A 27431-nucleotide genomic window follows, 5' to 3' on the forward strand; every position below is an offset into this window, starting at 1 on the left:
GAGTTCATTGGTATTTCATTTTATTCTATCCTATTTTTCAGCCAATAAATGTATTTTCTTACTAATGTAGTAACCTTACGGAACTAACGTAGACAGACGAAGTAAGAAAAGAGCGGGGGGGAGGGGGGGCGCTAATCTCGTAGCCAATAAATATACTTAATTATGTAGTAACCTTGCGAGACTAAAGAAGACAGACGACGAAACAAGAACAGAAGACGAATGAGAAAAAAAAAAGAAAAAAAAAACACGAAGAAAAGTGAAATAGAGAAAACAAAAATGCACAGAACCAAAACGCAGCTGTTCTATTTTCAAACACTAGATAAGAAGGAACAACAGGCCCAGACAGACCACAAGCACACACGAACCACAAGGAGAAAGATTTAGACACAAGGTGATCACTGTATCATTAAAAGGATACAATAAGTTGTAAACAAGACTCGTGTATTGGTGATAATAGAAAATAGGGTTCAAATAAGTCATTTATGTTCGAGTCTAGGATGTTCAAATCGCGGTGTGATTCCTGATTCTGTTTCGGCCAGTCACGTGGCCTTGTGGCGTCTCCCAGGCGGGTTGGCGCAGTGCTCGAGAAGACACTTAACCATTGTTCTAGTTGGTCACGGCCCACAGCAGCCAGTGTATTTTTTTGTTGTGTTACGAGCAGGCTGAAGAATTGGCGGCGTGATCTCATCGGACAACGATAAGATCTGAGATTGTGTATTGTATGGGTTGGCAAATTTTAAGATGTTTTATACGCTACGGTAGAAATATCAGTCGCTTGATTCGACATTGGCAAGTGTTTATGCTCACATGCCTGGCTGTGTCAAGGTGATCTCCCCAAGTGGTAAGAGCATGTTAATTAATGACTGGCGCTTGATTCGTGGCTGTGCGCGCTCCTTAATGATGACTTGCCTTGGGTAGCAGCGTGCCGGACTTGTGCTGTGTGGAGCCAATGGAGTGACCAGTGACTATTGAAAAGGATAAGATTTTCTAGTAATACTTAAGCACTGATGAAAAGTGCCTTGTATTGTTGCGTTTACGTGCGTTCTGGATACTTGTTATAACGAAATTTTTGACGTATATACCCAGCCTTATTGGTTTCATGATTTGTACTGCTTATTGACATCGTTGAGTTTGAGGTGAGCTGCTCCTGCGCTGGTGTGGTTGTTTATAATGAAGTTACGGGTTGAAACGCGCTCATTATAAAGTACAGGTTGAAACGCTCCAATTATTACCCTGAGCCAAGAATAGTTAGTACAAATACTCGGAGATCATTACTGGACTTGATTTTAATGAAGTAAATTACAAAAATACCTTATAGTCACATATAGATAAAATTAAATCACTCAAGACCCTTGCTTATACTGAGTGTGTGTGTGTGTGTGTGTGTGTGTGTGTGTGTGTGTGTGTGTGTGTGTAATTTTCCCTTAGTTTTGTCATTTTTTTGTTATTTTATCTATTTAATTTTGTTCATATGGCAGTAATGATATTTCAAAACTATGTAAAATGTTAAAAAACTGTGGTCGCTAAACAATCTAATGTGTGTGTGTGTGTGTGTGTGTGTGTGTGTGTGCCAATACGTCAGTCCGCTGTCTGTCAGTATATCTCCGTCAATACGCCAGCTAATATTTACCAAACTGTTCACCACTGTCAGTGTTCTCGTCTCCGTGTGAATGATATACGTGCTAATACCAGTCTCGTATATGTTATGTCTGTCTGTCTGTATCACGCCTGGCTTCTGTACCAATCTGTGTCTTGTTGTCCTACGTCTGTCTGTATCTGTCTGTCTGTGTCGGTCCCAGTTGGCATGTCTGTCCGTGTGTGTGTGTTCATGTCAGTCTGGTCCTTATCTTGATGTACTATTAATTAATTGGCTTCTTTATATTCTAGCTGACGTGGCTGTCTGGCTTTGTTTGTGTTATCGCAGTGTTTGTTTCTTCCCAGCCGCTCCGGGAAGACTCGTATGTATCTGTGTCTGAGAGAGAGAGAGAGAGAGAGAGAGAGAGAGAGAGAGAGAGAGAGAGAGAGAGAGAGAGAGAGAGTGTGTGTGTGTGTGTGTGTGTTAATATGTCAGCGTTGGTTTATGCCCCTATATATCTGTTAGAATCTATATGTACATATGTCTGTCTGTTTGTCTGTCTGTCTACCTATCGTTCCGCTTGTTTTGATAGTTGTTAATTTAATTTTCTGTCCTTATCTATTCATTTGTTCACTATTTGTATTGCCTTATGTACGTTTATAGACTTCATTTTATTCATTTATTTCCTTTTAATATTCCTTCACTTTCTGCTTATTTTTATATTTGTCTGTTTCATTCTCTGTCTGTATGTCTGTCTATTTCCATGACCTTATTTCTTCATATACGTCAGAGTAATTTTTCTGTGTTCACTTTACTCTGTTTCCTTTTCCGTCTTTGTTCACCTTATGCCTTTTTTTTATATTCGTCTTTCATTCTGTCTGCATGCACCCACTTGGTCTGTATTTCCTATTATTTCCTCATACACATCAATATAATTTTTTTCTGTACAATATTCCGTTTTCTCTTCGTCTCTATTTACTTCGCCGAGCTTCATTTCTCTTCCGATGTAATTCACTTCTCACTCTCTTATTCTATCTTATCGCTGAGCCGTCTGAAGTAAGCCCGCCTCTGTTTTATCTGTTTTCTCTTTTTATTGTATTTGTAATGTGATTTTGTTCTCAATTATTCGCTTTCTTTTCCTTTTCCTCTTTATCTTTTTCCCCTTCCTTCATTCCTTCCTTCTTTTAAGTTTCCGCCTCCTCCGTCTATCATATTTGCTCGTCTCCTTCCTTCTCATTACCTTTACTTCTCTTCCTCTCCTTCCATCTTCCCTTTACTTCATTACGGTTTCTTTCCTTCCTGCTCATCTTCCTCTTTCTCTTTTTTCCTCCTTCTCCATGAAAGTCCCCTCCTCCTCCTCCTCCTCCTTCTCCTCTTCCCACTCCTTCTTTTCCTCCTATAATCATTCTTTGCTATTCTTTTCTTCTTTCTCCCTATATCCTATTCTTTCTTTCCCTTTACCCCCCCCTCTCTCTCTCTCTCTCTCTCTCTCTCTCGCTCTCTCTCTCCGTCCTCCTCCTCTTATCACAGGCCAGAGATTTTTGCGGTAGAGACGAAATGAGAAGAAAAGAATGAAAGAGAGAGAGACGTGCAAGTAATAAATGAAGAATTGGGTCTGGAAGTCTCGTCTCATGGGGTACAGTGCTTTGAGGAGGAGGAGGAGGAGGAGGAGGAGGAGGAGGAGGAGGAGGAGGAGGAGGAGGAGGAAGAAGAAGAGGAGGAAGAGGAGAAGGAAGAAGAGGAGGAGGAGGAAGAAGAAGAGACAAGGACCTGCGGGAGAGGCGGTGAGAGAAAGGATTACGTAGAGAGAGAGAGAGAGAGAGAGAGAGAGAGAGAGAGAGAGAGAGAGAGAGAGAGAGAGAGAGAGAGAGAGAGAAGAGGGATAGAGGTACAGAAGATAGAGGGGAAAGGAAGAGGATTAGAAGCCAGAAGTGAATGAAAATGGAAGAGAGGGGAAAAAAAAAGGTGAAGAAGAAATAGACAGCAAGATCAGAAATTTGGAAGTTGATAATAAAGGATGTAAAATAAAAGAGGAAGGAAGGGAGTAAACTAATAAAGGTGAGTGAGTGAGGAAGTGTGGAGGAAAGGAGAGGAGGGAAGATAGTGATACAATGGTGGATCTGCGAGGCTCTGTATGTGAGGGTAGTGATGGGGAGGGGGGGGAAATGGGGGGGAAATGGATCAAGTAAGTGGTGAGAGGGCTAGATTTAGGAGGAAGAGGAGGAGGAGGAGGAGGAGGAGGAGACTAATAATAATAATAATAATAATAATAATAATAATAATAATAATAATAATAATAATAATAAATGAAGAAAGAACGAAAATAAATATGGAAAGATGATAATGGAAAACAAAGGAGGAGGAGGGAGAGGAGAAGAAAGAAAGAAAGAAATAAAGAAAGACGACGATGATGGAGAATAGATAAGGGGGAGGAGAAGAACAAGAAGAAGAACGAGGAGTAAAAGTAAGAGGAGGAGGGGGAGGAGGAGGGGAGAGGAGAAGAACAAGAAGAAGAAGAACGAGGAGTAAAAGTAAGAAGAGGAGGAGGAGGAGGAGGAGGAGGAGGAGGTATACAAGTCAAGCACATTAGGAACGAAAATTGAAAGGGAAGGAGAAGAACAAGAAAAACAAGAAACGAGGAGCAGGACTAAGAAGAGGAGGAGGAGGAGGAGGAGGAGGAGGAGGAGGAGGAGGAGGAAGAATAATAATACAAGAGGCAAACATATAAGGGAAGAAAGTTGAAGCAAAGTCAGTACCGTGAAGCGCAGCAAACACGTTAAGTACCAACACGTCGCGATGAGCAGGAGATAGGGGAGAGGAAGAGGGAGAGGGAGGGTCCTGAGGCGGTATGTGACGAGAATAATGGCTCGAGGGGCGGCGTCGGCGGCGGCAGAGGCGGTTGTGGTGGTGGTGGTGGTGCTGGTTATGAATGAAAACTACATTATTTGTTCATAGGAATTCAGATAACGAGTGGTGTGGATGTACGAGTAGTAGTAGAAGTAATAGTAGTAGTAGTAGTAGAAGAATAGGAAGAAAAATACTACTTGTGAACAACAACAACAATGAAAACAACAACGAAAATTCAAAGAAAAAAGTGAACAAGAACGAAAGCAAGGGAGCGGAGAGTAAACGCGAGGAAAAGACGATAAATGAAGGAGAAAAGAAAGAAATCAAGACGAGAAAAAGACGAGAAGGGAAGGTAGAAGGAAAGACGAGGAAGATAGACACGGATAGAAAGAGACGAGAAGACTAGAATGTAGAAGAAAAGGGAGGAAAAAGAGAAGAGGGAGACGTGAACAGGAATAGGCAAGAAAACTAGAGAGCCGAAGGAATTGGAGGAGAGAGAGAGAGAGAGAGAGAGAGAGAGAGAGAGAGAGAGAGAGAGAGAGAGAGAGAGAGAGAGAGAGAGAGAGAGAGAGAGAGAGGGTAGGTAGAAGGAAGGGGAAGAAAACGGGAAGAGGGAGGAAGGGTACAGGAATGAACATGGACATGAGGGATGGGAATGGGGCCAAGGAGGAGACGCATGACGGGGACGAATGAGGGGGAGGAGGAACGGGGGGAGGAGGAGAAAAGAAGAAGAGGGTGACGACGACCATAAAGATTGTCAGGAGGAGGAGGAAGAGGAGGGAGAAAAAGGAGAAAGAGGAAGAAGGAAAAGGAGGAGGGAAAATAAGAGTACGACGATAACAATAAATAGAAGAATTACAAAAAGAAAAAGAAAAAGAAAAAAGAAAGGAGAAACAGAACGAAGAGGGTGAAGAGGAGGAGGCAGGAGGGGCAGGAGCAGGAGAGAAAGGAGGCCCAAGAGCTTGTGGCGCGAGGTTGGCTTGGCGAGGAAGGGAGGGGAGTGGCCACGACAGGAAGCGGGCCCGGCGGGGATTCATCAAGGAAGCTTAACGTTGGGCAACTGTGACGGTGCAGTTTAATATAGAGGCGGTGGCGGAGGCGTGGGAGGAGGAGGAGGAAGGAGGATAGGAGGGGATAAAGGAGAAGGACGACGGGGACGATAAAAATTACGAGGAGGAGAAGCAGGAGGAGGACTAGTAGGAATAGGGAAGGAGGAGGAGGAGGAGGAGGAGGAGGAGGAGGAGGAGGAAGAGAGGATATAAAGAAAGAGGACGACGATAAAGGTTATGAAGAAAAGATCGGAGGAGGAGGAAAAGGAGGAAAAGGAGGAGGAGGAGGAGGAGGAGGAGGAGGAGAAATATAAGGATTGATTTGTGATTCTAAGGCGAAATGACAACAGAATGAAGGAGGAGGAAGAGGAGGAGGAGGAGGAGGAGGAAGAGGAGGAGGAGGAGGAGGATGAAGAGGATAATGATAATGAGGACAACGAATAAGGCATGGAGAAGGAGAGAAAGCAATAACAGGAGGAGGAGGAGGAGGAGGAGGAGGAGGATAATGAATAAAGCATGGAGAAGGAGAGAAAGCAATAACAGGAGGAGGAGGAGGAGGAGAAGAAGGAAGATGAAATAAAAAAAATATACGATAAAAAAAAAAAGTGAAAACTAAAAGAAGGATGATGAAAGAAGGTTCAAATTTGATGCAAGAGAAGAATGCCAGTGAAAGGAATAGAAGGTGGAGTCTAAACTAGGATTACGTCTGATAAATTTCAACATATAATCTCAAGTGAATAAACAAGACAGCAAAAAAAACGTTAGAAAAAGTCACACCCCCACCAGACGAAGGCAGAAAAAGGGAAGAGGAAAAAAATAAAAAAAACACAGCAATACGGAGAAACAAGGACGAAAAACCCAACTACAACGATAAATACGAGGCTGAGATGGGTAACTGGGTGAATGTAGGCGGCCGTGTCTCGCCGCGGGGTCAGGTCACAGCTTACCAAGGGATCAGGGTGCAGAGGGGGACGCGAATCTTCCAAGTCATGCTGATTTTTATTCACGTCAATAAATAGAAAACGGGCTCATAAAGACGCTCCATGCCTTGGCTGCGCCTCGGGGGATGAGCCGCAGCGTCCCCAGCAGCGCCTTCGTGACGAGTAGGCGCGGGAGGCGTTGCTCGGGCGAGGGTGGACCTTCACATCATCTCCTCGAGGGATAAGCAGGCCATTCAACTGACTTAGCCGTACGCTGATAGAGCAGATTTTTTTGTGTTAAAATTCAAAAACAGAAACCTAACGTCGCAATAGTGGGTGATAAAAATTAATTGGAGGAGACAGAAGACGACGGCGAGATGGAAATGAAAGAAGAAATGCGGTTTTTAGTTTCATGAGTCAGCTTTGTGGTGTGTGTGTGTGTGTGTGTGTGTGTGTGTTTATCTTGTGAATGTTAAGTTAATCTGAAAAAAAGAATTATTTTTTTCTCATCTATCATTAGTATTTATGATTTCGCCAATAAACTAATACGTGTGTGTGTGTGTGTGTGTGTGTGTGTGCTCTGATAGTTCATAGGCAAACAGCTTGACTAACAGACACATAACCGCGGTTTGAATCCTCCTATGTCCTTAACACAAACACAAACGGGACACAGGAACAAGGGAGGCACGTACCTTGGTGGTCCTCTTGCATGGGAATGGGGTGGGCCATGGCGCTGCTCTGCTGACGGTGGAGTGCCTCAAGTTAGTGACAATCGGTAGGGAGGAGCGCACGTTCCCCTCCTCCTCCTCCTCCTTCTCCTCCTTCCTTACACAATACGACACAAGCTCCTCACGGTCTGTTGTCTCACATAACTAGCGCACGACTCATGCACTGAACCGCCACCGCCGCCTCGTGACAGTCACTCGTCAGACTCACTGGTTCATGACGGGTCCGAGCACTGCTTCGCACCTCTGCTTCGCGCCTTTTCACTCAGATGTTTCCGTAACGTTCTCTTCATCTTATTCCGGTGCCTTTGTACTGTTTATTCCTTCCTTCCTTGCCCTTTTTTTCTATAGTGTGTCTTTGTTGCCACAGTGAAGGTTCAGATAAAGGGAGCTCAGTTTTTTAGTCAGTGCTTCGGGGTGTTGGGTGGAAGGGAAGCACATGTCTCACTGGATGCAATTCACTTAAACTGGCCACTGTAATGTGAAAAGAAGAATTCATGATGTAATGGATACAACACTCCACTCATTAACAAACATAATATTCACAGCCACTCAAATTATTTTCCAACCCACGCGGCGGTGACTGCTGGGGGAGGAGAGAGAGAGGGAGAGTGTAATGAGAATAAAAGTACTGAAGATATAATAGATTTTAAAACTCCGCTCATTACGAAACATAATATTTGCCACTTCTACGCTATTTCCTCCCTTAACGACTACTGGGAACTGGAGAGAGAGAGAGAGAGAGAGAGAGAGAGAGAGAGAGAGAGAGAGAGAGAGAGAGAGAGAGAGAGAGAGAGAGAGAGAGAGAGAGGTGAAATCTGAAAAAAAGCCCTGAAGAACAGTACCCCAGTCGTTACCAAACATAATACTTACCATTTTCAAAAACTTCTATCTACTTCCACCCGAGACATTGCAGAAGGAGAGGCAAGCAGAAAAAGTACTCATGATAAAATGAATACCAACCTTCCAATTATTACCAAGCATGATATTTCCCACTCTCAAACCTTCATTTTCTTCCCAAGCAGCGAGGAGACTGAAGTGAGAGGGAGGCAGTGTGCGAGAGGCAGGAGAGAGGATGGGAGAGTGGTGTTATCGATGAGACCTCACTCACGCGACGCCTCACCCTCCCTCCCTACCTCCGCGACCCCCCGCCGCCAGCCACCAACACCGCCACCCCTCACGCCCTCGCCCCGTTGTCGTCGGTGAGTGTCGAAAGTCCTTCACAGACGCAGTCTCTATCAGATCTGTTAATTTAGTTTACTTGTTCCCCTTGTTTTCTTTATCTCGTCTCCCCTGAGACTTGTTCTTCCTTAAATGGGTTTTCTGCATTTTTTTTTCTTCCTGATTCAGTTTAGTTATATATCTATTGGTTTTATTTAATGATTGATTTATTTACTTATCACTGTTATCTATTTATTCATTCATTTATATTTATTTATTTATCTACTTATTTCATTTAATCTATTTATTTCTATTTGCGAGTCAATTCAAATACTTAGGAAGGGAATAAAACGGCTGTCTGGTAACACAAAAGTGACGGGAGAACAAGAAATATGCGTCAGTTCTGGAATCCAACGCACTGATATCACAAAAATGAGGATGGACTGACTGATTAGACGCGCTGCCACAACCCAATGAATTAGGACAAGCTAGAAAAAGAGAGTTACTAATATTTTTACACCTCCTTCGTCTCAACTATAGCGGCATGACAAAGAATAACAGCAAAACAAAGGTGAGAAAAGAAAGTTGATAATATTGTACTTCTTCGTCTGAACAATAGCGGCGTGACGAAGGATAACCGCAAAATATAAGAGACAAAAGAAAGATACTGATAATGCACTAATTCTTCTTATCCGTAGTGGTGGCAAGGTAACATGACAGCGTATCTTTGCGTACATGGTAATGCAATAAAAGCCCAGAGTTGCCACCGCTGTCCCTTTCTGAGCCGGGCGGACGCGACACGCCTTCACTTCATTCGCGTTTAAATTTTCCAAGTGATAATGTTGAAGTGCTAATGGAAAATGTTTGTCATGGCTTCAGATTAAATATATTCTTTTTTTTTTCATTATTATTATTGTGTCTTGTTTTTATGCAGATGTAATTACTTTAAAACTCGTCTTTGCTCAGCTTCACTTGCCGCGGCCTCCTCATTCTCCTCCATCTCCTCTTCCTCCTCCTCCTCCTCCTCCTCCTCCTCCTCCTCCTCTCTGGACCTCTTCCATCCTCTTCCCTCATTCGTATCTTTAAAGCTGTAACATTGCTTCTCAATTCTACTTTATTTTTCTTTATTCCCTTGCCTGTCCCCTCCTTTCCATCCTCTTCACTACCTCTTCCTCCTCCTCCTCCTCCTCCTCTCCGTTGCATCGTTCTTCTATTTTCATTTATTCCTCCTCCATCCTCTTCCACGCTCAAGTTAAATACTGTTCTGTTATCCTGCACCACGTTTTCACACTCCTTGCCTTCCTCCTCTCCTTTCCTTTCCTCTCCTCTTCTCTTTCGTTGGCTCGCCCCTCCACCTCTTCCTCTGCTTACTAATTTTCCTCGCTTAGGTTAGGTTTCTACTGTCTCCCATTTCCTCCTCCTGTTTCCGGGTTCTGTCCTCCCTCCGTCTCTTTCTCTCTCCCTGTTGCTTTTCAGTTCTCTTTCTCTCTGTCTCTCGTATGACTTTCTTAACCTCCCTCGCAAAACGCATGAATGAAGCTTCCTGTCTGTCTGTCTGTCTGTCCATCTATCTGTCTGTCTCGTGCATTCTCGCCTTCATATTCATATTCTGAGTGACTATTTTTTTTTTATTTTAGTGTATCTTGTTATCCTCTGTTTTCCTAATTCTTTTCCCTTCCCTTCGTTTCTCTCTTTCTCTCTCTCTCTTCGTATTTCGTCTACGTCCCTGCCTGATTTTTCCCTTCTCACTGTGTCCCTCATTTCTGTTCCTATCTTCCTAGTCTTCCCTTTCGCTCGTTTTTCTATTCCATTCCATTCAGTTTCTCAGTTTCTCAGTCTTCCACGTGACTCCTTTGAACTTTCTCTCCCTGCCTCCTTCTCCGCCTTCTCCTCCTCCTTTCTTCTCATCTTTTTCATCGTTCACGTCTTTCTCCTCCTCCTCCTCCTCCTCCTCCATTAGTCTTCCTCTCCCTTTCATCTTCCTCCTCTACTCTTTAATGTTATTAGTAATCTCATTCTCCTCCTTTACCTCCGCCTCTTCCTCTTCGATCGTCCTCTCATCCTCCTCCTCTTCCTCCTCCTTTCACCCATCTTATCCTCCTTTTTCTCCTTCATCTTCTACTCGTTTTTGTCTTCTATCTCTTTCTCCTCGTTCGTTTTTTCGTCCTTTCTTTTTTTCTTTCTGCTATTCTTCTTTCTCCCACTCCCTTCTCATTCTCCTCCTCCTCCTCCTCCTCCTCCTCTTCCTACTTCTCCATGATAATCTTGCTTTCTTTCTCTTCCCACTTTTCCTCCTCTTATTTCTTCTCCTCCTACTCCTCCTCCTCTTCTTTCTGCTTCTTCATCGTCATCATCGTCCTCCTTCTTCTTACTTCATCCTCCTCCTCCTCCTCCTCCTCCTCCTCCTCCTCCTCCACCACATCCTCTTCCTTGATTTTCTTCTTTCTCTCATCTCCCTTTCGTAAAATCTCCACATCTTGATATAATTGTTTTTACTTTCCTTATCTCCCTTCTTCCCTCTATTTCTCCATCCTCTTTGCTCCCTTTCTCCCTACCCCTCCTCTCTCTCTCTCTCTCTCTCTCTCTCTCTCTCTCTCTCTCTCTCTCTCTCTCTCTCTCTCTCTCTCTCTCTCTCTCTCTGTAATGTGATGGAGATTCGTAAAATAGATCTCAGCTGCTTGACCACAGGGGGGGAGAGGGAGGGAAGAGCGGAGGGGGGAAGGGAGAGGGGAGCGGGGGAGTAACCTTGTCTGCGTACGAGAAACAAACACACAAAGCATGTCAAGGCTAAACACACACACACACACACACACACACACACACACACACACACACACACACACACACACATATACAGAGAGAGAGAGAGAGAGAGAGAGAGAGAGAGAGAGAGGGGGGCAAGATCAACATGTTTGTGTACGTGTATATTGAGACCAAAAAGATAAACAAAGCATGTAAACTTTGTCACGTACGCACCACACACATGCATACATACATACATACATACATACATACGCACATACATACACGCACACGTAGCTACATAGAAATAAGTACACGAAAACAAGACTAACAACGTAAACACACACACACACACACACAAACACACACACGCACACACACAGAGAGAGAGAGAGAGAGAGAGAGAGAGAGAGAGAGAGAGAGAGAGAGAGAGAGAGAGAGAGAGAGAGAGAGAGAGAGAGAGAGAAGGGCCAATCACACTCACAAACATTCATGTCAACACGGCCCAAGAAAACTGACAAAAGGGAATGAAAAATGTGAAGAGAAAAATTAGGAAACACACACATGAAAAAAATAAATAAATAATAAAAAAAAATACACTTTTGATTCGGTTTGTCAACTGTTTTCTTTTATTTCCGAAGAAGGAAGAAGAAGAAAAGAAGAAGAGAATAACCAGATAAAAGAAATGGGAAAATACAAAAAATATAGGAGAGAAACCATAGGAAGAGGAGATAAATTGGTGTAAGAAGGATAGAAGCGATTGGCTGAGCGAAAGTGGAAAAGTAAAAAGGGGTAATAAAGGAGGGGAAGGAAGAAACCAGGAATAGATAAGCAGGAAGGGAGAGGTAAGGAGGAGGAGGAGGAGGAGGAGGAGGAGGAGGAGGAGGACTCTTTGGGAGATCAATGAAAATTCCTGCTCCTAGTCTCCTTGTGAGGACTCGGAGGAGGAGGAAGCAGCACCAGTAGTAGTAGTAGGAGGAGGAGGAGAAGGAGGAGGAGGAGGTGGTAGCAAATAACGACGACGAGGAAGAAAACAAGAATGAAACTTGGAAAAAAAATGTAAAACAACAATTAGGATGAAACAAAGAAGCGGGAAATTACTCAAGAAGGGAAGGAGAAACAAGACAAAATCCCACAAAAAAAAGTCATGATAAGGAAAAAAAAACACAAGAAAATAATAATAATAATAATAATAATAATAATAATAATAATAACAATAAACCAATGCGAAGTAAAAAATAAATAAAGTAAAAAAAAAAAGAAAAATTTGACGTGATAGGCAAAATAAGATAATCGAAACAAATAAAAAGAAATAAACAATAGAAAACATAAAAAAAAAATAAAGGACTAATACATGAAGAGAAAAAAAAATCAACACTCTTTACTTGCAATACAACACAACACAGTTTAAGTGAACGCAACAAAGAGCTAAACCGTATAAATTTTCGGTATTTTATTTATTTTCGTTCGGGTTCATTACGCATCGTTCTGTTCCCGTCAGGCGCGACTTTGGCAACAACTGGCGCGTCTTTGTGCTTGAGCGAAATGCAACGACGGCAGTGACAAAAATTTACGTTCAAGAGAGAGAGAGAGAGAGAGAGAGAGAGAGAGAGAGAGAGAGAGAGAGAGAGAGCTAACAAACACAATATTAAATTTAGAAACTGACTTAAAAATTGTACTACTATTTTTTTTTCATTTATTCTCAACTAACTTTTTTTTCAGTTATTATCGTATCTTTCCTTGCATTTCCTCCCATAATTCCTTTTCAATTTTCCTTTATTTTTTTTTCCCCCTAGAGTATCAGTTTTCGTTTTTATCTTACTTCTATTTATTTTTTTTTTCCATTCGTGTATATAACTTTCTTTTTTTTTTTTTCCTGAGCTCTTTCGTTTTATCTTTCGTTGCATCTCCATCCATAACTCATTTTTAATCTTCAATGTTTTTTTTCCCTTCAATTTCTTCCATTTTGCGTATATAACTCCTTTACTCTCTCTCTCTCTCTCTCTCTCTCTCTCTCTCTCTCTCTCTCTCTCTCTCTCTCTCTCTCTCTCTCTCTCTCTCTCTCTCTCTCTCATAAGGATTTATTTTCCAGCATCCGGCTTTCTTTTCCCTTTTATCTCCTCTCTTTATCTTCCACTTTCAAAAATGCCCCTCATTCTCCCTTACTGAGTGACCTGTTTACCCAGTTCGCCACTAGATGTCTTTCTCTCTTCCCTTTATTTTCCTCCTCTCCCTTTATTCTTTTTTTCTCACTCCCTTTCTTCCCTTACCAGTAGATGTCTTTCTTTCCTGTGTTTCTCTTCTCTCCCTTTTATTTCTTTCGCCTTTTCTCCCTCCCTGTATCCTCCTTTCTTGCCTTACTACTGTGTTTTCTCTTTTCTCTTTGTTTTTTTCTCTTCTTTCTCCCTTTCTTCCCGTTTTCTCTTCCCTCCCTCCCTTTATTTTTCCTTCCTTGGTTTACTAATAGATGTTATTCTCTCTTTCCTGTGTTTTCCTCCTCTTCTTTTATCTTTTTCACTATCTCTTCCTTTTCTCCTTCCTCTCTCCCTTCGTTCTCCTTTATTTCATCATCTTTTCTATCTCTTTATCCCTTTCGCTGGCTTTCCCATCCTTCTGTGCATTATTTCATCTCCTCTTCCCTTTCTCCCTTCCGTCATCATTTTCTTCCTTTATTCCTTTCTTACTCTGCCTCTTCTTCCCTTCCTCATCTCTACCGTTCTTCCTTTTCTCTCAATTTGTTCTCTCTTCTCTGTATCTCTTCCTACATTCCTCCTTTGCATCTTCTTTTTATCTCTCACTCCTTCACCTCTCTCCTTCTCTTCCTCCATTCCTTCTCTGCATCTTTCCTTTATCTGTCTCTCCTCCACCTCCTTCCCTTCTTGGTCCCTCCTAATTTTTTTTTCTCTCCCTCCCTCTCACCGTCTCTCCCTCTCCCTCTTCCTCCTGCAGTATTCACAACAGTAACACTTATGATCACTCTCCTAGACTGGCCAGGCTCATAACCGTTCAGTGGCAGGTGTCTCCCTCCCTCTCCCTCTCCCTCTCCTTCTCTCGTGTCCTCCTCTCTCCACAACTTTTTGCCACCTCTCCTCTATCTGTTCTTATCTTTCCATGTGCGTTCTCTCTCTCTCTCTCTCTCTCTCTCTCTCTCTCTCTCTCTCTCTCTCTCTCTCTCTCTCTCTCTCTCTCTCTCTAATCGTTTGACTTTGTTTCCTCCTTGGCTTCTCTTTCTCGGCAATATTTTCAGAACTTTGCTCTACACTTTTTTCTTCCTCTCTTTTCTTAGTATCTTTACTAGTTCTCTCTCTCTCTCTCTCTCTCTCTCTCTCTCTCTCTCTCTCTCTCTCTCTCTCTCTCTCTCTCTCTCTTTACCTCATTAATCCACTCAATTCCCTCTCCCCTTCTCCCTCCTTCGTTCATTCGTTCCCCTCATCCTTGCTGCTGCTCCCCTCCCTCCTCTTCCCCTCTCGCCTCCTCCCCCATGCCAGCGCCGCCAGCACACCCATCACCATTAAGGTAGACACCACTCGCATATTCCTTCTCCTACGCGCTGTCACCGTCACCTGCTTCCTCCGTGCTGACACTCATAGTACTTCCTTATTGTAGTTCAGGTCACTTCAAGGAGTTTAAGTCTGATGTGTGAGGTTAGGGGGAGGGGGTAAAGGTGTGTGTGTGTGTGTGTGTGTGTGTAAGTATGTGTCGGTGTACGAGGATGTGTGTGTGTGTGTGTATGTGTGTGTTTTCATCTATGCAATTGGTCTATATTTTTCTGTTTACTTATATATCTGTCTATATCTATCTGTGTATGTATGTATGTATCTATCTATCCATCCATCCATTCATATATTTTTCGTATCTTGCTATTTGTATTTATCTACTTTTGTCTGTCTGTTTCTGTATTTCCATCTTATCTGTATGTTTATCTATCTAGTTATCTATATAGTTATCTGGAACACACACACACACACACGCACACACACGAACCATTACCAGCAACACTTACCTCCCTGTTCCCGAAGGCTTTTAATAGGTCACGTGTCTAGAGAGAGAGGGAGCGAGAGCGAGAGCGGGAGCCCCGGCCACACAAACAGCACCAACACGTGTCGCCTCATCACAACACAACAACAACGCTCACAACACACAGGTTGCGACGAAAATAGCAAATACATCAGGAATTCCATCCAACACTCCTTTCGTAATTTCAAGATACAATACTCGTAAATTCGTTCAGCAAGTCATTAACCCAAGTTTGTACATATTTCACTTTCACAAGGCTTCGCTCACTTGCAGGATTAAAGCAGCTTCACGAATCTATTATATAAAGATAAAACTTCCACGCCATTGCTCCTCGGCTGCTCTAATTAGCTCTCAAAGGAAGGAGAGAAACACGCCCAAGACGGCACCATTAACATCCTCTGGTATCCTTGCCTCCATTTCCACAGTAATATAGTCTTTCCTTTCTCTCCCCTCGCCTGCCAGCGGCCGTCAATCGCCCCCTGAGCCAGACACGGTTCTCCCCTCACGCTTAACTACCGAGAATCACCCTCCCCTCATCCTCTTTAAGGGTAGGGAGACGCTGCTGCTCTGCTTGTTACACTTTTATGTTCCCTGAATCCCATCAACACTGACTCCTGGCCTGCTAACCTTGGAGCGTATTCAGAAACACTTGTGCGCCACACCTCCGCTATTTTCAAAAGGCTCTACTTGAAGTTACACGGGTTTTTAAGAGTGTTTTTATGGTTCTAGTGACAGATTAACAAGATTTCTATATTATTACCAGGAGAAACACTCTTGACATCTTGTTTAATCATCTGTGTGACCTTTGAAAACAGTCGTGGTGAGAGAGAGAGGCGTTTCAGAATGCTGGCCCTTGCTTACATACACAACACCAAAATATCTTAAACTAAGCGCACTCAGCACGAAACCTGGTGGCGCCACTGAACGTAAAATCTCGGTACATAATGATGTTGGAGGATTTAATTCGGTGAATGGATTGGTACACCTGGCCTCGTAAAACACCGGGGGAAGTTCGGACCCAGAGAAGGTGTACTGTGCGAACCCCGCCGCACTCCCGAGAGGACGAGATTCATAAAGCTAAGAGTATCAACAGGTATACAGGTACTCTCCTCGCTGTCTGTCGGGGCTTTTAAAGTTAATATTGGGAGCAGTCTCATCAGTGAAGCTAACTAATTACTTGTGTACGGCACGGGGTAAATTATGCCAGAGAGAGAGAGAGAGAGAGAGAGAGAGAGAGAGAGAGAGAGAGAGAGAGAGAGAGAGAGAGAGAGAGAGAGAAACAAACACAGACGACAGTGAAACGACAGACAGACAGACAGACAGACACAGATAGAGAACGAACAAAAAAGCAGACACAAGAAAAAAAAAAAAAAGGGAAAAATTCACGAGCGCTCAACAAAACAGGGCGGCAAGGCAAGCAGACACGAGGCATCCCTTAATACGCGTTTTGTTCCTCACGTCCCAGGGCTGCACGCAAACACGAGAGCAGTGAAAGATGTCCCTCAGCACTGCCACCCCTCCCCACCCCTCTCCCCTACCCCTCCTTCCTCACCACACCCCTTCCAGAACGCACATCTCCCCCCCACACACACACACCCCTGGTCGCCGTCCCGAGATAAAACACTTTTCAAGTCCATGAATGTTTAAGAGCTTTGGGGGTAAGAAAAAAAAAAAAAAAAAAAAAACTAAAGTGAGTTAGCGGGCGCAGAGCCACAAACTTGGTCCTTCCCCCCTTTATATTTTGTGCCTTGTTCCGTGACGCTAACAACTCGGTGCGGCGCGGGGGAAAAATGAAAACCGCCGTTGTGTTTTGCAATGCGCGGTGAGATGAACCAATAGAGTCTGCATTAATGGTCATTGTACGGACAGTGAATGGTTGAATTATCAAGCCGATTTACACACACACACACACACACACACACACACACATTCATCCTTCCCCTCCACACACTAGAATATTCAAACAAACAGATAAAAAAAAAAAAAAAGAAAAAAACGCCCACACTGAGACACACACACACACACACACACACACACACACACACACACACACAGGCACCCGGGACATGACCAGCTCCACACAGCGGCATAAAACAAACGGCAAGAAACCAATACGCTGCTGATAATTAGCTTGACACACCAATATCGACCCTGCGGCGAGGCAACACAAGATCGTAAATTCCCTTGATAATACCTACGACTCCAGAACTCGCAATTGTCCCTTCACCCTCCTCCTCTTCCTCCTCCTCCTGCTCCTAATCCTCCTCCTTTTCCTACTCCTCTTGATCCTCTTCCTGTGGTTCCAACTCTTCCTACTTCTCGTCTTCTTCCTTCTCCTCCTAATTCTGCTCTTTCTCCTGCTTTTCTTGCTCCTATTCCTTTTACTCCTCCTCCTTCCATTTTTCCTCCTCCTCCTCCTCCTCCGACTTTCTACACTCTACCAATTCCTCTTCCTTCGACTCCAACTCGTCCTCCTCCTCCTCCTCCTCCTCTTCCGACTCCTCTATCTCCAACTCCAGCTCCTTCCGTTATCACAGGTATGTCCAATCAAGCCTTATTAATTACTCCTGAGATTGATGATAGGGATCGACTTTTCACGCGTGCACGCTTGATTGATGGAGAGTCATCAGCCACATCCTGAAGGCGACGGCGGAGAGGACGGCGAGGGAAATGTGGCCCTAGGGAACGACTGAAGTAGGGGAGGGGATGGTGGTGAGGGAGGGAAGAGGAAGCTGGAACCGTTTCTCTCTTGCGACCATCCATTTCATTTATTTCTCTCTCTCTCTCTCTCTCTCTCTCTCTCTCTCTCTCTCTCTCTCTCTCTCTCTCTCTCTCTCTCATTTTTTCGACTGTTTTGTGATGATTTTTTTTTTGTCTTATTGAATTTTTGTTTTTTTTGTTTTGTTTTATAATTTCTTGTTTGTCAGTCTGTTTTCTCTCTCTCTCTCTCTCTCTCTCTCTCTCTCTCTCTCTCTCTCTCTCTCTCTCTCTCTCTCTCTCTCTCTCTCTCTCTCTCCGTCTGGCTGTTTGTTTGTAGGCATGTAGGCTTATGTGTCCACCGTCTCTCTCTCTCTCTCTCTCTCTCTCTCTCTCTCTCTCTCTCTCTCTCTCTCTCTGTGTCTGTCTGAGCTATTTCTACCCTTGATCACCCCGCCGCGGCTTCTGTCACGGTAGTCACAAACGCAAAGTAACAGCCGGCACCCCCCTTCCTTCACCTCTCACACCCTCACTCTCTCTCCCTCACTCTCACTCCCCTCACCCTCGTAACTCATCCCTCACCACTCCAGGCCACACAACACTTCCTTCCACTCGTCAGGTCCCCGCTAACCACATCCCCTTACACTTGTCACTCCCTCAGGATCCCCCTCTCAGCCTCCTCTTCTCCCTTCCCTAACCTTCTCTAGTTCAACCTCTATCTAATTTAATCGCCAGTCTCTCCTCACATCTCCAATCTTTCCTATTTCCTTACGTCCCTTACTCTCAGTTCTAACTTCATCTTTCCCTGTGCTTCCTTGTCCCTGACCCAGCCTCTCTCCAATCCCTATCTTAATTCCTACTTCTACTTCTCTCCTCTCCTTTATTCTATCCCCATCTTTCTTCCATTCTACCTGTCTTTACTCTTCTTCCTCTTTCTAGTCTTTTTTCCAATCACCTTGCCTCGTTCCAGTATCTCCTCTTTCCCCACCAGTCCATAGTCCTGTCTCTCTTCATGCCCCACCTTCAGTCTCTCTCCTCTTCCCTACCCGTCCTTGCCCATGACCTAATCTCACTCTAATCCGCCGCCTAGTCCCCGCCCCTGTCTGCCCATGCTTCCCGACTCCTTCCTCTCTCTCTCTTTCTCTCTCTCTCTCTCTCTCTCCCTCTTCCCTTCCTCCCCCAGGCCTCCCTCTTCCCCCCCTCCCCTTTCCCTTCCTTTGGCACTCCGGCTCCGCGACACTATATCATCCGAGACCGCCCGTGGGAGTCTCAACGTGACGGATAACTCGTGTTTTTTGCCGCAGTATATCACGAGCAGGCCAGGCGAGATGGAAGAGTAACTGCCGCGCCTCACTTTTTTGCTGATGCGTGTCAAAGTGAGGTGATGGAAAAATGGGCATTGCTTCTTCGTTATTTAGTCGTCAGGCAGTGTCTGTGGATTACCTACAGTCAGATAGGTTAGTTTAAACTCCTAAATCTTTGTGTGTTTCTGTTTAAGGAATGGGGAGTGTTCATGGTGATTCACTCACGAGGTTGATACTTGATGACTGCACACAGGCGACTGAGAGAAGCGTGATTCCCCAGATGTGTTTATTGATTGACATGTACTTTCATTTTACATTTTCTTATTAAATGATGGAAGGTTTTAGCATTTATACTCATGATCATAACAACAGCAGCAGCAACAACAACGACAACAACAACAACAACAATAATAATAATTGTAATTTAATGTAACCTTTTAATAAGAATTTTAATGTTTCTAAATATTTTGCATACTCCAATCTGTTTGATGAGTGCTTTTTATTAGTTTCGACTCTTTTCAGTAAACAACAATACTTGCACACCAAGACAACGCGTATTTATTCATGCTTATTGTATAAATACTTTCTTGGTGAGTAGATTTTTAGTCATTATCAAATATTAGTAGTATTTCATAATATATATTCTTGCAAGTAAATCTAAGCAGCAGATCAATTATGCTCATCCCCATAATATCTACTTTCTTCACACGTATTGTATTTACTGCACAAATTATTTTACTTGCTCTGTATTGAATGCAAGGCTCCACTGCTGCCTTACATGTACCTGAAGCTTAATCTAATGTCGCTGCAAGGTAGCTTCATTCGCAAAGTTGCTCATTTACACATAATTATGTTCTCCTGAATAATCCAAGACGTTGCTGAGGGTAACTTACAGAACCCAGTGATCTGTGTCTCAGTCACCAAGGGAGCCCGCCATGTTACGTTCATCGCATACTTAATTAAATATTCTCCTTATTGATTTTTTTTATCCTTTTCACAGGTACACCATTTTTCCTATAATTACCTACATATTTTTTTTTTTTACATTTACCTTTGTACTAGTCTCTTTAATAGTTATGTAATTTCGAAAAGACTATACATATATATTTTTTTTTTTGGTGTGTGTGTGTGTGTGTGTGTGTATGGGTGTGTGTGTGTGTGTGGGGTGTGGGTGGGTGTGCTTGCGAGGAGGTCCAAGCAAACAGTTAATGATAGCGATAGTAACAAAAGACGACCGTAGCAGTAGAAATGTTAACACCTTCACTGGCGTGGTCTTCCTTGCCAACATTCACAACACTGCAGAAAACAGTTTGCGCGGACAAATAAAGAAAAGAGAGGTTGGTTTTGTCCTTTGCAAGTTACAGATCTTTATGAAACAGCAATATAAAAATGCACCCATTAGTGCAAAAATGTATCGAAGAAGTTATAAATGATTAAAGAAAACAATGCCAGCAGTGAAGAGGTTAAATAATCCAAGACAGTCATTTCCCCGCAAAAACAATAGTTGTAAGAGAATAAATTAATCACCACCCCTTGCTTTGATGTAAGAGACAGTTGAACCGAGTATAAAAAACGGTGAGATATTGATAACAAAACTCCATAACCCTTGTCCAAATACTCGTAACCAACACGCCTTGCCTCGAACACCACAAGAGGCAGATTAACTAAGCATAAAAAAAAATCGCAAAACATTGATAACAAAACAGCAAAACTCCAAGTCCTTTGTCTTAAAACTTTAAATACCACACGAGGCGGATGAAGTAACCACAAAACATTACAAAATACTGATAACAAATCCCCATGTCCTCTTTTAATACTGGGCACCCATTCTTAACCAGGGCCCTGAGAGTCTCCACCAGCCACGAGTGTTCTGAGAGAGACCATAAGCCTCCCTGCTCCTTGGGACTAACAGGTGGTTACGACTGGTCTCTGGGGACTCGGGGGGATGGGCTGGGGAGGTCCGCTTGGCTTCTGTAATGGCAAGGATGGGAGGTGGTCTGGAAGTTGCTCTGGTGGGGATCTGGTGATGGGCAGAAGGGGTGGAAGATGGAGAGGAGTGAAGGGGCTTTCCTGGGGTCTGAGTAATGAGAATGAAGGGGGAATAAGGGGATATTTGGTCGTTTTCATTATGCTGGCTGGGAAGGGAGGAAGGGAGGGTGATGCTGTGGGTCTGGATAAATAAAGGGAAGGTTGGGTCATTAACGCTTCTCTCGCTGATTCGCTACAACCTTGAGTGATTAACTGAAGGAAGCATTCGGTGTTTCTCGTCGTTTCGGCACAAGTGATTAAAGGAATAGTTTGTTTGCACTGTCTTTCTGCACATTGATCAAGATTTCTGTACGTGTGGTTAATTAATTAATTTATTTATTTAATTATTTATTTTTATTTTTTGAAGTATAATTTATTAATGTTGTTGTCATCCTGGTTTTTGCGTGTGAAGGTCAAGGCCGGTCGAGTTCACATAGAAAGCGAGAAAAGTCCCACCCGGTTATGACTCCTGAAGACAGTATGTGTAAAAATATGTAAATAAGCAAACAAACAAATGAATGAATAATTAAATAAAAAAAAGATAGATAGATAGATAGGTAAATAAATGAATGAATGAATAAAAAAGGGAAGTATTTTGTGTTTCTTTCAGGCCGGGATCTGAATCATTAAAGTAACGATTTCTCTGGTCTATTTATACACCACGCGAGGACTGATTCAAGGAAACACTCGGCGCCTCCCCTGTTCTGGCTCTGGAGGATGTAAAGGGACCGATTTGCTGGTCTGCCTTTTGGTACGTATAGGTTAATTAAAGAAAATGCTCAGAATTTCCTGTAGCTTAGTATTTGAGTGCTTCAAGAAATTAAGTTATTTAGACATTTTTACGCATGGATTACTTAAAAGGAATGACCTGGTTGTGTTAATTTGGGTCTGAATGCTAAAAGAACGATTCATCCTTGATTTTTTTTTTTTCATACTTGGAATATTAAAAGGAATCGCATTATCTTTGTTGTTGACAGTGATATATCGGTTAAAGATAAAAACTTGAATTAACATTCTTTTCTCTAATTATAGTCAGAAAATTAAAAGTAGCAATTTTTTTTTTTTTCCGCTATATAAAACTTTCTACTTACTCTCACCTAATCCTGCCCATCTCACCAGCACAAGACTTAACCAGCACCTTCACCCTTTCCTCCCCTTCACTTGCAAACCCTGTAGCTCTGTGGCTGGGTTTGTTCCTTCTCCCTCCCTCCCCACAAACTAAACAGCTTCGAGGGAGGAGCATCAGGTCATTATCGAAACCATATTAGCCTGTTTCTATAATATTTTCTCACTTTTACTTTTCTTCTAACTTCGTGGAGCAACAAATCAGAGGGTAGTTTTCTCTCATTTTTGTGTCATGGGTCGACTTCCTTCAAGCGTAAAAATAATTATAATCATCAAAAAAGAAAAAAGAAACAAAGAAAATAACATACATTTTTTTCTTTCATTACAGTCTGAAGAATGAACCCTTTCACTGCGACACGAAACAATTAGCATCACCAGAAATAATGTATGAAACCTTTATAAGCACCTGGAAGAAATTGGGGGATTAAAAAGAATAGATTTTTTTGCAATTTCTACCTCGTTTTAAGATTTGAGGTGGCTGTAGGATAAATAAAGATGTCTCCCTGTGATTAGTAATTAAGGAAAGTCTTACCAAATAACAGTCAAAGGGTTTTAAAAAGGAACCATTTCGCTCATTCCTTCAAGGTTCAGCTATTTGGAAGAAACGATCAACTGCTTTTATTTTTCCCCTTTTTCCTCACGCTTAGGTAGGAAAACTTTCCGTCTTTTTTTCCCTATCTATTTAGAGTCTCAGTAATTAAAAGAGAGGAATCTGATCTTCCTTCACCTCAAGTTCAGAGGGATAAAAGAAAGTATTCAAGTCTTTTCGTCTTCAGTCTGAATGACGAGAGAGGCAGTGTGTGTGTGTGTGTGTGTGTGTGTGTGTGAGGACTGAGAGAGAAACCATGTGCTGTTTCTAATCTGGTGTTTGGCTCAAGTTAATGTGACAAGTGTTAAGTGGAAAGTGGCGCTTAGAAGACTCGTGTTTATTAGTACAGCAAAGTCTAAGTGTGTGTGTGTGTGTGTGTGTGTGTGTGTGTTTAGATCCTGCGTGGAGGCGAGTGTATGTATCTCCTGCGTGCGTTGCGTGGTGGAGTGAAGTGTTGCGTGCATGGGAGGGAATTGTGTGCTTGCTAGTCGTAGTAATGTGTCCATCCTGTTGCATGCAGGGAGTGAGTTTGGGTAGGTAGCGGAGATGATTGGAATGTTACGTGGAGAAGGAGGAGAACGAGGAGGAGAACGAGGAGGAGAAGGGAGAAGAGAAAAAGGAGGAATGGAGTGCTTCAGTGTGGCGCTTGAGTGCTTGTGAGGAAGGAGAAGGAAGGAGAGGGAGAGATATGTGTCGCGTGCAAGATGTGGAATGCTATACGTTCGTGAAGTGTGTCAAAAGTGTGTCATAGAGTGTGTTGCGTGCAGTTGCTAAGTGAGTGGAAGTGTGTTGTTGCGTTAAGAGCACTGGCACGCAAAAGTGGAAGGGAGGGGTGGAAAGAGAGGTAGGGAAGGATGGGGAAGGGGGCAGGGGATACGAGACTCAGGCGGAGGGTATAAACGGTCCAGCAGAAGAGGAAAATTTAATGGAAATATTTCTCATATGTTTTTTTTTCCTTTTTTTTTTCTCTCCTGTATCGTGGTGACGGTTCGTGTTCGTGTGTGTGTGTGTGTGTGTGTGTGTGTGTGTGTGTGTGTGTGTGTGTGTGTGTGTGTGTGTGTGTGTTTAAAGTGTTAATGTAATGAATTTTATTACTTTGCTTCTAGTCGCGTATGGATCTCTCTCTCTCTCTCTCTCTCTCTCTCTCTCTCTCTCTCTCTCTCTCTCTCTCTCTCTCTCTCTCTCTCTCTCTCTCTCTCTCTCTCTCTCTCTCTCTCTCTCTCAAACGGTACTACAGCCTCCCACCATCACTGCTATCTGCCACACAATCACCATTCTCTCCTTTCACCAGTAAACACCCCACCACCACTGCCACCACCAGTCCACTAGGCGTCACCACCACCCGCTGCCCCGCCACGCCAATACCACTTCGCCAGAACCATCTACACCCACTTCACCAACTCCCTTTATCCTTTATCAACGGTATATTCTCACTTACATAGAATAGCAAACAGCAAGAGACCCTTACTTCTTCTTAGCGTGATTGAAAGGATGACAAAGGACAGCAAACAAACTCCCTTACTGTTTGGTTAGGGAAGGGAGGGTAAGGAGGACATAAGGAAAACATGCTGGCTGCCAATTATCCCACGTAAACCTTATTAATCTGGCAGCATTTTTATAAGCTTGTTTGAGGTAAGATTGAATGATTCTACTTGGTTTTATGTCTGTTTTCTTTTAAAATACGTAAGTTATGTATTGTCTAGTTAAATTCTCCGTCTAAAATACCCCACTTCCATGCGCGGACCTTACCAGCACAGCAGCCGTCTTGTTTTAGCTAAGATTATATAATTTTATGGAGTTCTGTATCTGCTTTCTTTAAATGCGTATGTTGTGTGTTGCGTCTGATAAAATTCTGCGTTTAAAAATACTCAATTTTCATGGGTGAACTCTGCTATTTTATCCAGCAGCATTCTTATATTCTTACTTCAGCTCAGATTATGTGATTTTACAGAGTTTTACGTCTGCTTTCTTAAATACACACGTTATGTATTGAGTCTTGTAAAATTATGCGTTCAAAATACTCAGTTTTCATGCTCAGGTTGTGTGATTTTAAGGAGTTTTATGTCTGCTCTCTTAAAGTACGTGTGTTTTGTTGCGAAGAGCAAAATTCTGCCATCAAAATGCTCAACCTTCATGCAATTTTAAGCCACTATAGACTTTAGAGTTTGATATCTACTGTTAAATTCAGTGAGTTACGTATTGCCACTAATAAAATTCTGGGTTTAAAAATACTCAACATTTACACGAGTCTAAGTTCCTATAGACTATATTAAGCTTCTGGACACCACTCGGATCTTAAGGGTTGAGTGAGCCATAAATTTAATCTCCTCGTGGTTGCATCATGAGAGTGTCTGTACAGCACGACTTGGGTACAAAATACAAATCCACTCTTCCTTTCATCTCCACTATGTTAGGGAGTAGTGAGAGACGCTGCGGCCTCTCCCACCTTTTTGAATCTCATTGTCAACATCTGAGAGGAAAGGAAAGGGTGAGAGAGAGGGAGAGAACGTGCGAAGGGGCAAGGGAGGGGTGATGATAAAGTACTGGGGAGGGCAAGAAATGGTGTTTGCGGTTGGAGACGAAAGATGAGGAAGGGAAGGAGTGTGAAGGAGTGTGAAGGAGTGTGTGGGTCAAGGTGAGAGTGAGAGAAAGGGAGAGAGAAAGGGAGAGGAAGAGGGAGAGTGAGAGGGAGAGGGGAGGTGGTGGCAAACTGAGGCGAGAAATGGAACGGTAACTATAGACGCATGTGTCTAGAAAAGTTTAGAAGAGGTGTCTTTTATTCATTCATTTAATCTCTCTCTCTCTCTCTCTCTCTCTCTCTCTCTCTCTCTCTCTCTCTCTCTCTCTCTCTCTCTCTCTCTCTCTCTCTCTCTCGTGGTTGTGTGAGAGAGAGAGAGAGAGAGAGAGAGAGTCAAACCAGCCAAACAGCGAGCCAAATAAACAGGTCAACACACACACACACACACACACACACACACACACACACACACACACACACAGAAGGACAGACGTATTACAGCACATTTTCATAAGCTCGAACGTGACACTGAACACAAAGTAGGGTCCCTTGCATCACCAAAACCGAATGTTCAGAGAGAGAGAGAGAGAGAAGAACAATAACGTGTCTCCCTCTCTCTTTTTTTTTTTAAGGCAAACCCCGTAAATCTTTGTAATAAAACGAGCAAAATAAATTACAGGCCATTTGCTATGGGAAAAAATAAATATAACACGTTTTTTGCTCTTTCTTGCTTCGTATTTTTTTTATGAGAGAGAGACAGAGAGAGAGAGAGAGAGAGAGAGAGAGAGAGAGAGAGAGAGAGAGAGAGAGATGCAAATAAAGAAATTCTCAATGCAGGGGGTTCCCATAAAAAAACATACTGAAAAAAGTCACACACATTATAAACACTAAAATCCTTTATAGGACAAGTTGTTGCCCACTGAAACCCACCACTGTACAAAGGCGACTCTTACTCCCACCGCTGCACCGAAAGTACTGCGCGCGTCACTGAAAAATACCAGTTATCTCAGCGTTTATTTGTGCAAGATAGTTATTCCGCCTCGTGGGTTGTGACTGGAGGTGAAGAGTGGTAGGCTGGCGAGTGAGTAAAGAGTGTAATGAACTAGTGAAAGGACGGCTGGTCGAAGGAGGTGTGGTGAGAGGAGGAACAGATCACTGGAGATCAATAAACACCACCACCACCACTACCTCTACCGCCACCACCGTCCCCGCTACCACGAGTCACTTCTCCCGTTGCTATGCACATCTACCGCTAGGCTCACCGTGTGACTTACGGCCGTGACCTACGTATTAATGTGATCTCTTGTTGCTATTCCTCATACTGACTTATTAAGAGACTGACCGATTTACGCTAGAGTGACCGTGATATTTATTTAGTGAATGTCATGTTAAAATTTCTTACTGCTTAACCTGGCAGTGATTTATTAACCGACTGCCTCGCTGATCTACGTCAAAATGACTTTGTGACTTCTTGAGAATGACTTTCAGTATGTTAACTCGTGACTTTCCACAACCTGACGTAAAGACTGAGGACAAAGAGTAATTGTGACTCCTGCACTGTGACGCACGGACTCTCCATAGAATGACTTACGAAATTTCTCTTACAGACTGAGTACGTTCTTTCTGTAGAGTGACTCAGTGACCTTCCATATGCTGATTAATGCCTCAGCGTCTTATTCAGTTCATTTACTTCACATTAAGTAGCCTCAGTGACTTAATGGTTCCTTTATTCCAACATACTGACTTCAACCATCGCACACCTGCTGCTTCACTCACTCGTTCGTTTTCTTTCACCTGTAACCTGCAAAAATATACGTGAATTTTTTTTTTCTTTCATGCGGACGAAAGATGGGATGGCCCTTTTGTTGCCGAGTCTTAAATCAATCAAGCATTCAATCAGTCAATCAGTGAGTCAGCTAGTCAGTTAATCAGTGAGTCAGCCAGTCAGTTAATCAGTGAGTCAGTTAATCAGTGAGTCAGTTAATCAGTGAGTCAGTTAATCAGTGAGTCAGCCAGTCAGTTAATCAGTGAGTCAGTTAATCAGTGAGTCAGTTAATCAGTGAGTCAGTTAATCAGTGAGTCAGTCAATCAGTCATTGAGTCAGTCAGTCAGTGAGTCAGTCAGTCATTGAGT

General features: G+C 43.0%; 3 long non-coding RNA genes across 5 annotated transcripts in view; 2 read left to right on the forward strand and 1 right to left on the reverse strand.

Annotated features, from left to right (window-relative positions):
- The window catches only part of LOC135107879 (uncharacterized), a 108697-nt gene that overhangs the window by 77990 nt on the left and 3276 nt on the right, over positions 1 to 27431 (reverse strand). Inside the window, exons 2-3 of one of the 2 annotated variants that reach the window (XR_010272027.1) lie at positions 7085 to 7591; positions 6300 to 6666 (exon numbers count right to left, since the gene is read on the reverse strand). This is a non-coding gene — a long non-coding RNA (uncharacterized LOC135107879). Of the gene's footprint in view, positions 1 to 6299; positions 6667 to 7084; positions 7592 to 27431 lie in introns of those variants that run through there. The other variant, XR_010272028.1, reaches the window with a different exon arrangement.
- LOC135107880 (uncharacterized) lies at positions 550 to 22921 on the forward strand. Of its 2 annotated transcripts, XR_010272029.1 has the most exons (5): positions 550 to 1136; positions 1888 to 1958; positions 8143 to 8319; positions 21677 to 21817; positions 22520 to 22921. It is a non-coding gene; the product is annotated as an uncharacterized LOC135107880 (long non-coding RNA). The 2 variants fall into 2 exon arrangements; XR_010272030.1 differs by lacking the exons at positions 21677 to 21817; positions 22520 to 22921 and adding an exon at positions 19233 to 20019.
- LOC135107795 (uncharacterized) lies at positions 8356 to 9176 on the forward strand. Its single transcript, XR_010271992.1, has 2 exons — positions 8356 to 8849; positions 8977 to 9176. It is a non-coding gene; the product is annotated as an uncharacterized LOC135107795 (long non-coding RNA).

The sequence above is a fragment of the Scylla paramamosain genome, chromosome 16, assembly GCF_035594125.1.
Source record: "Scylla paramamosain isolate STU-SP2022 chromosome 16, ASM3559412v1, whole genome shotgun sequence".
NCBI lineage: Eukaryota > Metazoa > Arthropoda > Malacostraca > Decapoda > Portunidae > Scylla > Scylla paramamosain.